Raw genomic sequence first — 18,130 nt, 5'->3', positions numbered from 1 at the left:
ATTAAAATTTATATACTGCCCTATACCCGGAGGTCTCAGGTTTTATCACAGAATAAAATCAAAGTATAAAACCACAAAATATATAATTAAAATAAAAACAATCCAATAATCCCTCACACCAAAAAACACTTTTTAAAAGGGCATAGGACCCTCACAGAGGGGCACGGGTGGCGCTGTGGGTTAAACCACAGAGCCTAGGGCTTGCCGATCAGAAGGTCGGTGGTTCGAATCCCCGTGAAGGGGTGAGCTCCCGTTGCTCGGTCCCAGCTCCTGCCCACCTAGCAGTTCGAAAGCACGTCAAAGTGCAAGTAGATAAATAGGTACCGCTCCGGCGGGAAGGTAAACGGCGTTTCCATGCGCTGCTCTGGTTCACCAGAAGTGGCTTAGTCATGCTGGCCACATGACCCGGAAGCTGTACGCCGGCTCCCTTGGCCAATAAAGCGAGATGAGCGCCGCAACCCCAGAGTCGGTCACGACTCGGCCTTTACTTTTACCTAGGACTCTCACAACATTTAAAGTAAGACCATTAACAAACCTGGAGAGGAGCTACTCGTTGAAAAGACCATGATCTCAGAAATGTCTGTATGAATATTTATTGGCAACCAAATTGGCTGGGTGCATCTTACATCTTACATATTAATGAATTCTACTACACCTGGCAAATCTGCATTGCTCCTCAACTTCCAACTACACCAGAATGGATCTGGTTTCTGATTCTACAGATGACAACAAATAATGAAGAAATACTCCACCTATCTTTTTCATTGCTCATTTCATTTCTGGGTTGAAGGTTGTGGTTTTGTGGGAAAGGTAGTTTCCCCTTAAATCTCTACATTATGAAACCATTCACAATTTTTCATTTCTGTTTACCAGTACTGAATTGCTGTTCTGCTTCTGTGCCATCTCCTCACAGAATCTCCTTCCTCACAATAGTCATATGAATGATCCAATTCCCAGCAAACAGGGGGTCATGCAGTTAGTATGATAATACCACATTCCTCATGCTTTATAATTTCTGTGATTAAAATGATATGTACTAAAAAAAAATTAAATGACACCTTCTGACTAAACTCTGCATTGAAAACTAATGAAATAGAATTAAAAGGATCCACCAAATCTACAATTCAGTAATTATACATTTTCAATGGACTGGATGGAGAAAAGGTTCTACTAACTCATGGTTTCTTTTGTCTTTGAGATCTCTTTAATTATTAATATGATTCTGACATAACAAGGGAGAGGAGCTTAATTTGTGTAGGCATGTTGTTCGGCTGGATTTTAAGTAGTATTTTAATTAAGTATTATTGATCCTTATTTAATGGGATAATGGAGACAAAGTAAAGACATTTATTAACACCATGTGGCAGTTGTTCAATCAGGTATCATTATATGCAATTTGATTATCTCCTTTAAAAACAATCTCTAAGGTGATAACTGTTTTTTATAATCATGTTTTAAAATGGTCCATTATGTAGCTCTATTTATGTGTTACTTATAAAAGCTGAAATAGTAAAAATAATACTCATGAGAATTTGAATACCTATATCAGGCAAAGACTGGTGACTGCTAGGATGTATGGTTCTTGACATGGATATGAATTTCCCGTGGAGGGATTTTGTCCCACTCAAGGAGTCTGTCATGTACACAGCTGAGATTTTGCATTAGCATACAGAGTAGTAACTTCTTTGTGAACATCTTCCTATAATTGGGTTTAAATTTCTCCTCCCATTGGGCTGGTTTGTCAGTTCTTACACTGAACGCTCAAACCCTTTATGCCCAACCAACGATTAAAAGGATTAGAGGGATTTTCAGCGCTACAAAAAGTTTGAAATTCTCATCTACAATCACACAGCTAGACACACAATTCTTGTTTTTGCTGTTGTCTTTGTCTGCTTCCAGTACTGTCCCACACATTCCATAGTTTCCCATGAAGAAGTGCTCACTAGTGGGAGGATGGAATCACATTCTTTATTATTTGGGCAAAGCCTTGGGGTTTTTCACATTATCTATTTTCAGGTCTCTGATTAGTGCTGTTATTCTAGAAAAAGAGATGCCAGAACTCATTCTGAACACCTCCCTTGTTCTCTTAGAAGGGCAATGGTGCCCATCAGAGAGGTGCCAGAACTGAGTTCCTGTGAGTTCCCCCTGAAAAAGTCCTGTCTATGATGCCATTAATGTTATAGATTAATAACAACAGAGTTATTTTCTGCCTTGGTAATCCAGTAAACAAACTGGATTGCTGCAACATGTTTATATAGGGCTGCCTTTGAAGATTGCCTGAAAACTGCAATTTGTTCAAACTATGGTGGGCATAACTGGAAGAGGAACATATTTTACCTGTTCTCAAAGAGTTGTGTTAGCTCCCAATTAGTTTTTGGACACAATTCAAAGTGCTGGTATTGACCTTTAAAGCTCTTTGCAGCATAGCAGAATAATGTCTTAATGAGTACCTTCTCACACACATAACCCCTACATCCTGCTGGATTATCGAAGAAGACCCTGCTTAGGAAGCATCCCCCTTTGGAAGGGACTTGAGTGACCACAAAGCAAAAGGCCTTCTTAGGGGCTGCCTAACTGGCTTCCTCGGGAGACCTGCCAAGTGCATTTCCTACAGCATTTCATGAAGATGGTTCATGCATGGCTTTTCAGGCAGGATTTCCCTTTCCAGTGTACTATTTAAGTGTCCCAGATAACTCGTGGTACTTAACTGTGATTTGTGTATTGATTGGGTTTAGGGTATGATGTTTATTTTATGCAAACTGGGTTGATTGCTTTAGAGCACAATTTATAAATTAATTAAACAATACCAAAAAACAGATCATGCCATTAGTATTTTTTTAACAATTCCTTTTATTAAATAATCCATATTCTGCTGTTATTTCAAGCATGGTCAGCAGATGGAGGTTTGTTTTTGCTTGTTCCAAAAATCAAACAAACAAAAATGGTTTAACTCATAAAATACACCACTTTTATGAAACAGCTAGTGCATAGGCTGAAAACTTACACTTTTCATTTTTTTTTTTAGAAATTTTTTATTGCGTTTCTTTCCATAGTTTTATAGGTTACAAACAAATAACATAATTGCAAGAAACAAATTTTCCCCTTTTTTTAACAACAAACAAAAAAAAAAAAAAAAAAACAACTTGGACTTCCCCACCCCTTCCGATTCTGCGTTCTTTAAATTAAGAATGTCAGCATTTTGTTACCTTATTTCATGCCTTATTGTAACTTTCAAATGTTATGTACCCAAATTCGATATATTGTATCTCAGTTTCCATACCTTTAAAATAAACATAACATGTTCGATTCAAATTGTCTCATTTTCTCTTTTATCACTTATTTTACAATTTACTTAATCATGATTGCTAAAGCATAACTTTTCCTAATCATGCACTATCTTAAGATTCATACAGCTTGTAGTATTTTTGCAAATAGTCTTTAAATTTTTTCCAGTCGTCCTCGATTGTTTCTTTATCCAGATCTCGGATTCTGCCGGTCAGTTCAGCTATCTCCATGTAGTCCATCAACTGCTTCTGCCATTCCTCCAGCGTGGGCAAATCTTGTGTCTTCCAGCTCTTAGCAATGAGTATTCTTGCTGCTGTGCTGGCATACATAAACAAAGTTCTGTCTTTCTTTGGCATTTTCTGGTCTACCATGCCCAGCAGGAAGGCCTCTGGTTTCTTGGGAAAGGTATACCTAAATACCTTTTTCAATTCATTATAAATCATTTCCCAGAAGGTCTTCACTTTTGGGCAGGTCCACCAGAGATGGAAGAAAGTCCCCTCTGCTTCCTTACACTTCCAACATTTATTGTCAGACAGGTGATGTATCTTAGCTAACTTGACTGGGGTCATGTACCACCGGTATATCATTTTCATAATGTTTTCCTTCAAGGCACTACATGCCGTGAATTTCATTCCGGTGTTCCATAACCTCTCCCAGTCTTCAAACATAATATTATGTCCAACATCCTGTGCCCATTTTATCATAGCAGATTTAACTAACTCGTCCTGTGTGTTCCACATAAGCAGCAAGTTATACATTCTAGATAGAATCTTGGTCTTTGGTTCTAACAATTCTGTCTCTAGTTTCGATTTCTCCTCCTGGAAACCAACTTTTTTATCCATTTTAAAAACCTCTTGCATTTGAGCATAATGTAACCAATCTCGCACCTTGTTTTTTAGTTTATCCTGGCTCTGCAACTTCCAACTGTCTCCAATTTTTTCAATTAATTCCCAATATTTCGGCCAGTAGGCCTCCATATTGGGTCTTTTTTGAGCCTTGGCCTCCACCGGTGACAGCCACCTCGGTGTTTTACTCTCTAATAAGTCTTTATATTTCGTCCAGACTGCAAAAATTGCTTTTCTGACAATATGGCTTTTAAACAATTTGTGAACTTTAACCTTGTCATACCATAGGTATGCGTGCCAGCCAAAAGCATTATCAAAACCTTCCAGATCTAGGACATCAGTGTTTTCTAGCAAAAACCAATCTTTCAACCAGCAGAAGGCTGCAGCTTCATAATACAACCTCAAATCCGGCAGGGCAAACCCCCCTCTTTCTTTTGAGTCTGTTAATATTTTATACTTTATTCGGGGCTTTTTGCCCTGCCAGACAAACCTAGATATATCCTTCTGCCATTTTCCGAAACATTCCACTCTGTCCACGATCTGTAGGGTTTGAAACAAAAATAACATTTTCGGCAACACATTCATTTTTATTGCTGCAATCCTTCCCAACAAGGAAAGTTTCAATCTTGACCAAATTTCTAAATCCTTCTTAACTTCCGACCAACATTTTTCATAGTTGTCCTTAAATAAATTCAAATTTTTGGAAGACAAATTGATCCCTAGGTACTTCACTTTTTTTACCACATTCAGTTCTGTTTCTCTCTGAAACCCCTCTGTTTCTGTAGGTGTCAAATTCTTGGTCAAAACCTTGGTTTTTTGTTTATTCAACTTAAATCCCGCCACCCGACCAAACTCAGATATAAGTTCAAGAGCTCTTTTTGTACTGGATTCTGGCTCCTGCAGTGTCAAAACTAGATCATCTGCAAAAGCTTTCAATTTATATTGTTTCACTCCGACCTCTATCCCTTGTACCAACCGGTCCTTCCTTATCATATTCAATAGCACCTCCAGGACTGAAATAAATAGAAGAGGGGATAGAGGGCACCCTTGTCGTGTCCCTTTTTCAATTTTAAACTCCTCCGTCACCACATTGTTCACTATTAATTTAGCCTTTTGCTCTGAATAAATTGCTCGTAACCCATTTTCAAACCCCCGCCCCACTCCCATCCCTTCCAAGTTTTTCTTCATGAACCTCCAAGATATATTGTCAAATGCTTTCTCCGCATCAATAAAAATTAACACCGCCCTTGTGTTCATGTTGGTTTGTAAAAGTTCCAAAATATCAATGATGTTTCTGGTATTCTCATATAAATGTCTACCAGGGAGAAAGCCTGCTTGTTCTTTGTGAATTACTTCATTTAAAACTTTTTTAAGTCTACTTGCCAAAATGTCTGCAAAAATTTTGTAATCCACATTCAGGAGTGAGATGGGGCGGTAGTTCTTGAGCTGAGTCTTTTCAGATTCTGTCTTAGGTATCAATGTGATGAAGGCTTCTTTCCACGTTTCTGGTGCCCTCTTCCCATCCAAAATCTGGTTACATACCTCCAACAAAGGTTGTATCAAATAATCCTTCAAAGTCTTGTAGTATTTGGAAGTAAGCCCGTCCGGGCCTGGAGATTTGCCTAGTTGCATGTTCTGAATGGCACCTTCAATTTCCTGAGTAGTTATTGTAGAGTTCAAGATTGATCTTTTATCTTGAGTTATTTTTGATAGTCCATTTATCTTTAAAAATTGATCTATCTCAGATTCTTTCTGCGGCCCCTGTGTATAAAGTTCTTTGAAATATCTGTGGAAACACTTCCTAATTTCTTCTGGTTTCTGTACCATCCTTCCTTCAATCTCTAGATTTGTTATCGTATTTAACTTTTGTCTTTTTTTCAGCTGCCAAGCTAGCAGCTTTCCACATTTGTTTGCTGATTCAAAAGATCTTTGCTTCATCTGTTTTATTTTCCATTCAATCTCCTGGTTAATCAATTTTGAATATTCTGCTTGATGGAATTTAATTTCTAAAACTTACACTTTTCAGACTATAGGCATGACCTCATTGCCCTTCCAGTGTCATAGCTGTGAGTCAAGAAGATAAATTCTGTATTCTTTGTGCAAAGGGCCATTCTTTATATAAGGGAGCATCACAGTTTTCTGTGGAAGTTATTATGTAAAACCATCACACTTATTCATCTCCAAACAGAATGTCCTTTAGGATGCCTGGTCAGCTTTATTACCACAGTTATTTTGAGAGCTTTTTGGCAGCCTTGAAGTTCACCATGTGGCATGAATACGTATCAGAAAGCTACATTCTGGGAATGTCTGAGAAAATTTGTTGAGCAAAATTATAAACATTCTAAAATGTTCTATAAAAACATATTTTGAATACGGGCAATACTACAGAGTAATTTAGTTAGAGGCTTAACCAAACTGTATCTTTGGGTCCTTGAGGACTGCAGACTTCCATCGACGTAATTTAGTGCTTGAGCTTCTGAAAAGGGATGGATTACCCATCTGCTAAAAGGAATCAGCACAACAGATTCCCCAGTTTAATTGGGAGGTCCCTTGTGGTGAGAACTCATCTCCAACATCCTTATGCTTGTTATTTCGTTTGGGAGGACTCTGCCAACGTTCCAGCTCCTGCTCCCTGAGGGGTGCCATGACCCCACCTACCTGCACCTGGCCCTCTTGGCCACCTTTTGTAAATATATGCAAACCTTTCCTGGGTTGGGCCTGATTCTGACACACTTAACCACCTCCTTCATGATCCCAGAACCAGTTATTTGGAGCCTGGCCCTTGTCAACGCCCAACAATATGAGGTCCCACCTGCCTGCTTCCATCTGTAATATGGGAATAACAGTGACCCACTTTCCACGGTTTAAGTCTGGCTGTGACCAGTGAAGATGATAAATTAATGCACAAATTAAGCGAGATGATCATAAACGTAAAATAAACACTAATGAGTTAATAGGCTAGTAAAAGTATCCGAGAGGAGATCAGTGTAAATGAAAACATTGGACTTATGGTTTTGTTACATATGATTTTATTTTAGAGTTATCTGCTTATTTTGGAGTTGTTTGCTGTAAAGAATGTATATTATGTGACTAAAATAATAAAGGATTTGTGGGGGGAGAAAAAAAATAGTCTAGCATTGTGTGCTAGCATCTGGTGCAGTAGACCAGGACCCCCAACCTGTCTGGACATGGAGACATTTTAGGAAATCAAAGAAATTGTTGTGGGCACAAAAAGGATATTCATTTTACACATGAAAAAATCATGATGCTCAGAACACCCCCTCTATTAAAAAAAAAAGCCAAGCAAAACACATGTCCCCTCAAAAAAAACTCCCAAAAAACCAAACCACCTCCAAAATAATTCAATTTTAATTTTAATTTTTAAATGTGAGGGACAGGCCGGGGGCTTTGTTGGGCACCAAGTGATTGGAGAGTATGAGAACACATACCCCATGCCAAAGATCCGGGCGTAGCTAGGGGGGTGCGCCCCCGCGCAAGTTCCTGCAAGGAAGAGAGAGTTGTGAGCGAGGGCGAGAGAAGGAACCACGGAGACAGAGCGCGGGGGGTCTGAGCCGGGAGGGGGTGCAGGGCAGCTGCCGCTTTCCTGACTGGCTCTGGGACGCTTTGGGACCCATTGTGTGCTTCACGGAGCCGAGGGGGATCGAGGCGAGCTCAAGAAAGAAGGTGTTGGAATTTGTGATCCCCACTGCTCGGCGCCCTGTGAAGATGCCCACAGGAGCGAGCGAGAGACAGAGCGCGCGCATCTGGGGGTTGGGGGGTCTCGCAGCTAGACAGACACCCTAGAGGTGGGGGCGAGGAAATCTCTCTCTCTCTCTCTCTCTGACTTGACCAAGCTTTGGGACGTTTTCAATGTGGACTTACCACCACCTTTTCTGGGCAAGGTTTTCTGTTCCATTGCTTCCTTTCCCTGACAGCAGTGAATTTTTTTAAAAAAGAGGAGTTAGTTTGGCTGGCTGGCTTGCTGCCCTCCTCACAGAGCCTATTAACAAAAGTAATTGGAACAGCAGTGGCCTCATCAGTAAGAGAGTTGTATTTACTGTCCTGCATCTGCAAGATGAGGGAGCAAAACTCATATTGTATTTTCTGCCCAAATCTTTAATGCTCAGATCAGCATAGTCCATAAGCAGGTGAAAGTCAAGGGTACAGCAGGTATGATAGATGGTTAGGCAAGCTGAGATGTTGACCCAACAGTTGAGCTGCCCCTGGACTCCAGTTATAAAGGAGAGGGATGGGCATGGCTTTTGCTCTGCAAGCAGGAAACATCTTTGGACTAGGTAAGCAAATGGGAACTCCTAGTGGGTTGGGCCTGTACCATTTGCTCCAGGCTCACATCGTTGTGTCCTAGGTGATGGAAGAGAAGACAGCACCCTCTCACATCCAGTCTTTTCAGCTGGTGCCTCCTCTGCAGGCAGAGACTTGGCATTGGGAGGTGGAACAGTGGGAACAGTTGAGAGGGGAGGAGCCAGTGATGTGGGAGGTGGAGCAGAAGGGTTGGGCTGGGCTGCCATGGACCAACCCTGTGATAGCCCACTAGGTCCTCTCCTAGGCTTGGACTCGTTGGTGTGTTCCCCTACGCCAACAACTCTGATGCATAGGGCATGACCCATCCTAGACCGCTGAATCCTTCCCTAGAATGGTCAGCCTCCATCTCCTGGAGCTCCTCTCATCGCTTGCCCTGATCCAAGTAAGGCTTCTCCATGGAAGAAGTGTTGTAACCTAAAGAAGAATGAAGAAACACAGCGACAAAAATATTAAAGCCAAGGCATCACCAAAGAGCAGGATAGACTAAGTGATTTATGCTGAGCAGGTACCAGAAAATTGGGACTGTCCCTATTAAAGAAATCATCAGTCCAAGTGAATGTAACATTTATGGATTGGACGTGGGTGCAGAAATCTTGTTAGACATTAAATATAATTTGTTGCATTTCACCATATTGTTTATCATCCATTCAGGAGAAATCTAGATGTCAAGCAAAGAGTGGACCCATGCTCTCACTTAGGGTGGTGGGTCTTTTGTTGCTGCTGCTGCTGCTGTTAATGCCATTATTTGCTGCCATAATAAAATTTGCTAAGAAGAAACCTTAAAAACAACGCCATCTAACGTCATGAGGGGATTGAGAAAAGCAGAGGACAGAGTTTTTAAACTGAAAAGTAACTGGAGGTGAGGAGGGATTTTTCAAACTGAAAAGTGACAAACTGAAGTGAAAAGATCTAAGAAAGCAAGAATTAAATAAAGCTGTCTGACCTCATGCTTGGAACTAAGTACATGATGGAAGCAAAATCGATAGGCTCAGGGAGTCAGGACAGGATCATAAACCATATTTGCAGTAGCTGCCGAGTCACAGGTTCATTGTTAGAATCTGCTTAGACTATAGATCTGGGACATCTGTGGAAAGCCGGCCATAGTCCCAAAATGTTTACATGTATACTGGCTATTATAAATTACCCCATCTCATCCCACTCTGAGCATAAAAACCTTAGGCACGGCAAGTACATTATGCTTTCAATTGAACTTCGCCCTGCTGTTTATTATTTGCCTCATAATTATTTAGTCTAAAAGATTTATGCATGTTGTAGAGCATTTCTTTGTACAGTAAATCAAACTTTTATTTTGTTATTTTCACTACAGAGCGAAACCCGTATAGGCATTCCCTAGTCATAGTCCATCATATTCTCCTAAATGAAAAACTCTTTCCTTCCATGAACATGCAGACCCTTGCGAGCCTAGGGAAAGGATAAATCAAAGCTTTTCAAATGACTTGTATGTTTCTCATAAAAAATCATTTCATGCCCTCAGTTTTTCACCAACCGGTGGATTATTTATTTATTTATTTATTGCAATGTCTTACTTCAAATAATTTGGTTCTTAACCAGTGATTTGGGATTCCTTGGGGTCCCCTGCCCCAGACTGATTTATTATATTAAACATTATGCATTTTACAGCTCCGAGTGGCTCATATTGTGGCAGCACCTCGGCTCCAGCAAATGATGAATAGCAGAACGAGCTCATTGGTACACTTATTGCTTACATCCACTCAGCTACTTGGATGATATAGCATTATGAGTTCTTATTACTAACCAGGGGCAAAAAATAAAATAAAAAGTACATTATTCTCCTGTATTTCTGTCACCACCCTCACACATTAAACTGAATGAAGAGAGCAAGCTGAAAAAGAAACACGATTCCTTATGAAAAGAACAGGTCCTGTTTCATGGGTATACAAACCTTGAGGTGTCCACTTCATTCACCTCACTGTTCATTTACAACGAAAGCCTGCGCTAGTGAAGCTGCTATGCAGGATCCAAATCAAGCTGAATTTTCTCAATATCCATTGCTGCTGCCCAGAATATTGCCAGCCTCCCTGAATTGGAAGCTTCCCCTCCTCTGCCCCACTCCGCCCTTATTTGAAAGCAAGCCAGGAGCTTTTGTACTTAAGGAATTGTAAGTGGTGGGATGCAAATAATGCAAGAAGGAAATCTGTGCTTGTCTTTTGGTGTTCTGGACTTTGCCTGCAAAGGAACTGAGGTGCTTGACAAGCACTTGGGCACTTGCCACTTTATTTGATAAATTAAATCTTCTTACGAGATTCATCTACTTATGTTTAGGAGGCTACTGTTTCATCTTGATTTATGATGCCACCGCCCAAAGTGCCCTTTCCATCCAAAATATAATATCTAGCTACAGGTCCCCATCACCTAATCTGAGGGTCAGAGGTAAGGCCAAATAAGATGATATGCATAACTTAAAATCAATAGCAGGCATGGGGTGGGCCCAGTCAGGATCAGGGCATACAGGAAGAGGGGTCAACTGTTTCCTCTCCATGCTGCAGTCCTGCTGAAATTTGCCCCCTAAATATGCTTTGGAAAATGCCCCAAATAGGATACCGTGAACAGACACCTATTCTGCATTGAACTTACTCAACTTGATGAAACTGATACTTACCTGAGATCAGGACAGGCTTTTTATACTACATTACACTAGTTGAGGTGAACATCAATTGACAGAAATCCTTGTAAGGAAAATTAAATGAGAAAAAAATACAACAAAATTAGCATTATAGTGAATAATATTATTATAGATAAGTGGTTATCAGTGTTATATACATATTATATACAGTGGTACATCAGGTTACATATGCTTCAGGTTACATACGCTTCAGGTTACAGACTCCGCTAACCCAGAAATAGTACCTCGGGTTAAGAACTTTGCTTCAGGATGAGAACAGAAATTGTGCTCCGGCGGCGCAGCAGCAGCAGGAGGCCCCATTAGCTAAAGTGGTGTTTCAGGTTAAGAATGGACCTCCAGGAAGAATTACGTTCTTAACCCGAGGTACCACTGTACATGGGTTTCTCAAAAACAACATACAAGATGAATTTCATTTCTTTTCCTTTTAATTGAGTTGCAAGCTTGGTGGATCTGGAATGCTGTGGACAAAGTTTATTTTGGTTTCAGTGGCTTTTGAGAAAGTCCCCCATGATATTCTTGTGAGGAAGCTGGTAGAATTTGGGTTGAATGAGGAAACTTGTTAGGTGGATTTGTAGCGGGTTGACTGACGGAATCCAAAGAGTACTCATTAATGGTTCCTCCTCATCCTGCAAAAAATGACATGTGGAGTGCCTCAGAGTTCTGCCCTGGGCCCTTGTTGTTTAACATCTTTATAAATGACTTGGATGAAGGAATTGAGGGGATGCTCATCAAATTTGCAGATGACACCAAACTGGGAGGGGTAGCTAATGCTGAGGAAGACAGAATCAGAATTCAAAATGACTTTAACGGATGGGAGAACTGGGCCCAAGATAACAGAATGAATTTAAATAGGGGCACATGTAAGGTTCTGCACTTAGGCAGCAAAAACCAGATGCACATATATAAAATGGGAGATGCCTGCCTTACTAGCAGTACATGTGAAAAGGATCTAGGGATCTTGGTGGCCACAAGCTTAACATGAGTCAACAGTGTGTTGCAGCAGCAAAAAAAGCGAATGCTATTCTAGGCTGCATCAACAAAAGTATCGTGTCCCAATCAAGGGAAGTAATAGTATTGCTCTATTTTGCCTTGGTCAGACCCCCACCTAGAGTACTGTGTCCAGTTCTGGGTGCCACAATTTAAGGAGGATGTTGACAAGCTGGAACATGTGCAGAGGAAGGCAACAAAGATGATCAAGGGTCTGGAAACCAAGCCTTGGTTTGTGAATGTTTATCTCTGCTTTTTATCATTATTTTTTTAAAAAAGAACATGGCATACTTTTTGGGAGGTAGAGCGGTAAATTTTTACCTGTTGCTAAGCTCACTGGAGCCTGGAAAAGACTGCTCCAAAATATTTTAGAAGGTGGCAATTCTAACTATTGGTCTGTGCAAACTGAAAATGCACCCAAGTCAGGTTCCACAATCCTCTGCAACAAACAGGGCATTTATGGTGGGTGATGCTTGATATGCAGAAGGTACCAGAATCAGACCCTGGCATCTCCAGATAAGAGCACCCACCAGTCAATGTAGACAATGCCCAACTAGTCAAACTGATGGGATGCCCTGTAAGGCTGCTCTCTCTGCTCCTATGACTGGGTGCACATTGTGCAGTGGTGAGAAGCATTCCTAAACTGTGACACATTTGTTCTGTTGTGCTGTTATCTCTGAGAAAATCAATAAAAATGCAATTAATGCAGTACATATTGTTAAGCTGAGAAGAAAAACAAGAGCTGAGTCACCAAATTGTGCCAGGAAGATGAAAGGGCAGGGCAGGGGACCAGTAAGGGATGGTGTCAGCTTCAGCCCTGAGGAGTTCCATCTAAGCCTGAATGAGCTGCCGAGCTGTACTGTTAAAGGAATGGCAATATATTTTTTGCACCGCACTGTAAAGTTCATCTATAAAATCTACAGTTGTTTTGTGTAAGATGCATTGGTATGCATTGCCTATTCAGCACTAGAGGAATCAGGGAGCATTTATTACAGACAAAGGGGCTATTTCCTTTTTCTCTACATAAACCATCATGGTGCTCAGCAGAGCATGGGGCTTTGTATCACTGTCGCTTTCAGGGAAAGTATCTCTGCATAACTTTTATTAGAGCAACACATGCGCAGTCTGGATTGGAAAGCGCAGGAACTGCAGGAGAGGGTTTTGCCATTCTGCTAGTGACTCTAACAGGCACAGCTAACTTCTGAAAGAGCATGGTCTGCGGTGGTGCTTAAATGCAACTTGAACGTGAATACTTCAGACTAGGTAGCTCTGAAGTCCCTCGTGCAGCACGTTTGACGTTGATCAGATTCGCCTTCACCCATGTGATGATAACTCAAGTCTGCAGTGCAGGGACAGGAACAGGACTGTCCAGAACTACTCTACTCCACCCCACAGCCCACCAGTTCTACCTAGCAGTTGACCAGTCAAGGCTCCTAGGCTCCTAGGCTCCAAAGAAGCTCCTGGAGCTTCTTTGCCTGCTTACTGCCTGCCTAGCAGGAGGGGCCAGCGTGGTGGGACGCTGCCACATGCCTGCTTCCCAGCAGCAGCAGCAGCACTCATATCCTGGGATGGTTTAGGTGTGGAGTGGCAGTGAGGTTTGGGTAGTGTAGGTGCACTGGTAAAGCCAGTCCAGCACTCCCATCTGTGTCCATACCACCCCAACCTCACTGCTCCCCTGACCCACCCTTGTACTGCCTCAGTAGGCAGCAGAGACACGTGGCAGGAGGCCAGGCCCACGGCACAGCCACACACGCCGGCCACTCCTCATTCTTAATGCTGCTTCTCTTTGGACAGACAAACCAGCTTTGACTGTGTCCAGTTAACAACTTGGCTTTAGATAAACCCTTTTTTCAGAATATTGCTTTGTCCTTAGGCTAACAGTCCCTGAAGATGGCTGGCAATGCCAGGCATTGATCCTCCAGGTGTTCAGGTTTGATTTTGACTTGGAGGTCGATAGTCTAGCACTGACAGCGTGAAACATGGGGTCAGTTTGGAAATCAAATATTGGAGCAGCTTCATGTTACATTTTCCTTTCTTAATGGAGCGGGCTTGGATTCATTGTAGCTTTCCATCACCGTGTAACTCCAAGGTCCACTTATAACTTGTAAACCATTCATTAGTGGCTACTTACTGCCTATGATCTATCATTTTATCTAGCCAAGATGCTGATGTTCGACCTCCACTGTCAGAGGCTATATGGCTCTGAACACCACTTGCTGGGAACTGCAGGTGGGGAGAGGGCTGTTGCCAGAGGGGCCCTTGGCCTGATCCAGCAGGACTCTTTTCATGTGCCACAGCCCTGTGTCAATCTCACCTCCAGTTCACAGCTAGGCTCCAATAGCTCATCTACTAGGATCAGCCTAGGGTCAGAGGGGGTCAGGTCCAAGATGAGTCTAGGGCATTAAATGAGTCATCCAGGGCAATATCCAAGCAGTGATGTGATTGGTTCCAAGGATCCCGGCTTGTCTTGGGTCCTTGAAGCCCTGCGTTATCAAATGCCTTGATCAGCATCTGCTCACCCACAACTTGGTTCCGTGACATATCATCTAAAGCTCCAGAGCCTGTGTTCTCATGACTGTGAGCAGGGGCGGCAATCAAAATGTCATTTTTAACAGGCCCCATGAGGGTCTCAACAGAGGCCTTGAGGGGGGACCAGAAGTAAAACGTGGGCGGAGCAAGGCCACATGTCCAAAGATTCCTTCCAGCATCTGTTGAGAGAGAAAACAATGATTCCGTACAACCTCTCACAGTTCAGGGGTCCCACTCTCACCTGTCCCCTGAGTTTCTGAGGCAGGGGTCTCTTGCCATACAGCAGGCATAGTTTTAGCCAGCTTCTTGCTTCTCGCTTGCTTGGATGGGGAGATGTGTGGAGCAAGCCAGTGTTCATGTATGTTGAAATCCTTGGCTTCTGCTATTGTGGAATGTCACTTACTGTGTAACAGAGAGCTGTATCCATTGCTCCACCCCCTTTTTACTTCTGGCCCACCCTTCACTGCCAAGTGGCCCCCCAAGGTTGCCCATCAGGGAATGCAATTCTTTGGCTGAAAAAGGTTCCCTATCCCTAATCTAGGAGTATCGCTGAAGGTAATCTTAAAAGATATTTTGCGTAACTCACATTGCCGGCAAGGCTATTTTGATTTCGTCATATTGAATGTTTTTAATGCACTCTCCTGTATCCGCATTGTTCAGGTTAAAATCTTGATAAACTGACAAATGCTGTTCCATCTGCAAGGGTTTACTTTGTGATTGCCAGGGTGAGAAGATGCATGGATTTCCTCATCAAATGCCAATCAGATGCTGACGTGTACTTAAGATGAATTGATTTCGGATATCCAAATGTATCCCCCTAATTCAGTCTCAGAAATTCCCAGTCAAGCCAAGATCCTAGCCCTGATCCTGGAGAAACTGGTCAATCCTGTCTGCTCCTCCGTGCTGGCTCCAGAAGGGTGAAAGGGGGCGGTAGAGTTACGAACTTCAACACAGAGAGAGAGAGATGCACATCTACCAGTGAAAGACTTGAGGAGCCAAGATAGGAAAAGAGGTGGTAAGGGAACACCTGGCTACTTTAAATGAATTCAAATCTCCAGGGCCTGATGAGCTGCACCCAAGCGTATACTAAAGGAGCTTGCGAGTGTAATTTCAGAAGCTTTGTCTATGATTTTTGAGAATTCTTGAAGAACAGGTAAGGGCCAACAGACTGGAGGAGGGCAAATGTTGTCCTCATCTTCAAGGGGGGGGGGGAGGAAGACCCACGTAACTACCAACTGGTGAGCTATGGATACCAGAAAAGGTACTTTGAGTCTGTGAGCACTTAGAAAAGGATGCCTTGATTACTGAGACCCAGCATGAGTTTCTCAAAAACAAGTCATGCCAGATAAATCTCCCTTGCAGGGTTGTGGACTCTCCTTCCTTGGATGTTTTTATGCAGAGGTTGGATGGCCATCTGTCATGGATACTTTAATTGAGATTCCTGCATTGCAGGGAGCTGGACTAGATGACCCTCAAGGTCCCTTCCAACTTTACAATTCTATGAGTTTACATCAATGTGAGCTAGAAAAAGCACCAAACTGGGAACAGAATGAGACACAGTGATGTGTGAGTTCTGTTTGAATCCAAGGCTGCAAGATGGAGGAAGTAAGGCTCTCTTGGGGTATTAATGCTATGACCCATCCCTTGCAGGCTTAGGTTGTGTGTGTGTGTGTGTGTGTGTGTGTGTGTGTGTGTGTACAGTGGTACCTTGGGTTAAGTACTTAATTCATTCCGGAGGTCCGTTCTTAACCTGAAACTGTTCTTAACCTGAAGCACCACTTTAGCTAATGGGGCCTCCTGCTGCTGCCGCGCCGCCGGAACACGATTTCTGTTCTCATCCTGAAGCAAAGTTCTTAACCTGAAGCACTATTTCTGGGTTAACGGAGTCTGTAACCTGAAGCGTAGGTAACCTGAAGCATATGTAACCCTATGTGTGTGTGTGTGTAAACATATATCGTAAAGACACCACAGTCTCCGCTGTGCTTCATTCCCTAAAGGAAGCATGAACCCTGGACAAGGGCCTAAAGCCCCTGGAATCTGACACTGCTCAGAGATTGGGGTGGCGTACAACATGACTTGAATTTATTTTTTTATATACTAATTCATCAGTATAAAGAAAATAGGCAGCTCATTACACATTTTCAAAGCCCCTTTTTCTTGCCTTTTGTCACTGGTGCCTATTTGAAGGCACCATCTTCCAACATTTGTCTTTAGGGAGAGGAGGGTGATAGTTTTCCCTATGGCAAAATTGGTAGATCTGGCACAGTTGTTCCAGGCTAGCACACTTCCTGCCTCAATTGGTAGCGCAAGAAAACATAGGCCAGGGGTTGCCAACATGAGGCTCTTCCCCAGATGTTGTTTGATCCTGGTTCTCATCATCCCTTTCACCATGAGCCATGGTGTCTGAGGCTCATGTGAATTGGCGTAAACAGCATCTGGAAGGAACCACTTTCTAGGGTTGCCATACTTCCAGTTTTCCCTGGACATGTCCTTTTCCAAAGGTAAAATCACCAAAAGGCAGGGCTGTGTAGCTGAGAGAGGGTGAGTTGCATCAGCCCTGCAAAATAACCCAGTGCTCTTAAATACATTTTGGCCAAGGAACAGGGGTGCTACATTAGTGTATGGCATCCTGAAGCGTAGACCAGTGTTGCTATCTTGGCATGTTGGGGGGGGGGGGGTTGGGTTCTTTCTAAAGTTTTGTTGCTCTGAAAATGCACTTTTTCACATTACGACCTCAAAGGCATCCAAGATCCAAGCCTTTTTGCTAGAGCTTGGCTCCTTCCCCCATCTGAAAGGACACCTTCAGCATCCTGCAGAACTCAGCCTTAGCAAGCACATTAAAGTAAGGAATAGTCAAGCAAACAGATTTCAGGGCCTAGTAATGGTGGACAATCTCTTCATAAGCATTGGCAGACAACTCTCAGCACCCTTAAGAAAGTACAGTTCCCAAGGTTCTTTGGAGGAAGCCTTGGCTGTTTAATACTCCTTTAAATGTAAAGTGAAGATGGGGTCAGAGAGAGAGAGACAAAAAGAGGTGCCTAGCTAGCTAGCTGTTCAGATCCTGTTGTTGGAGAACACAGCAGAACCACAGTCATTGATTTCAGAGATGGCTAGATCTAGGGGGAAAGTGAGTGGAAAGATAAATTGCATATACAGTGACTTTAAAGTGAAGGGTCCTATGCAGGAAACCATGAGTTTTCACTAGTGGGCATGATCTGTTTTATTTGTAACTACCCTGTTTCTCCCTCTCCTTCATTTCTTGCGTTCCTTGCTTCAGTGCTTTATCTGTAGCCAACAGAACAGATTTGAGAAAGTTTCATTATTTATTTTATTAGGAGACCAAGAGGGTAATTGTCTGCTTTTACTGGCTTGGGGCATTTCGAATTGCTTAATGACTCTGTAATAGAGGTGAGTACACCTGGCATCCTTAACTTTTATTTCTGCTGAGATAAATAATGCTAAGAGGCCTTTGGAGAACTGAGATCTGTTTGCTTGA

The sequence above is a fragment of the Podarcis muralis genome, chromosome 12, assembly GCF_964188315.1.
Source record: "Podarcis muralis chromosome 12, rPodMur119.hap1.1, whole genome shotgun sequence".
NCBI lineage: Eukaryota > Metazoa > Chordata > Lepidosauria > Squamata > Lacertidae > Podarcis > Podarcis muralis.
This window is presented reverse-complemented; position numbering follows the sequence as displayed.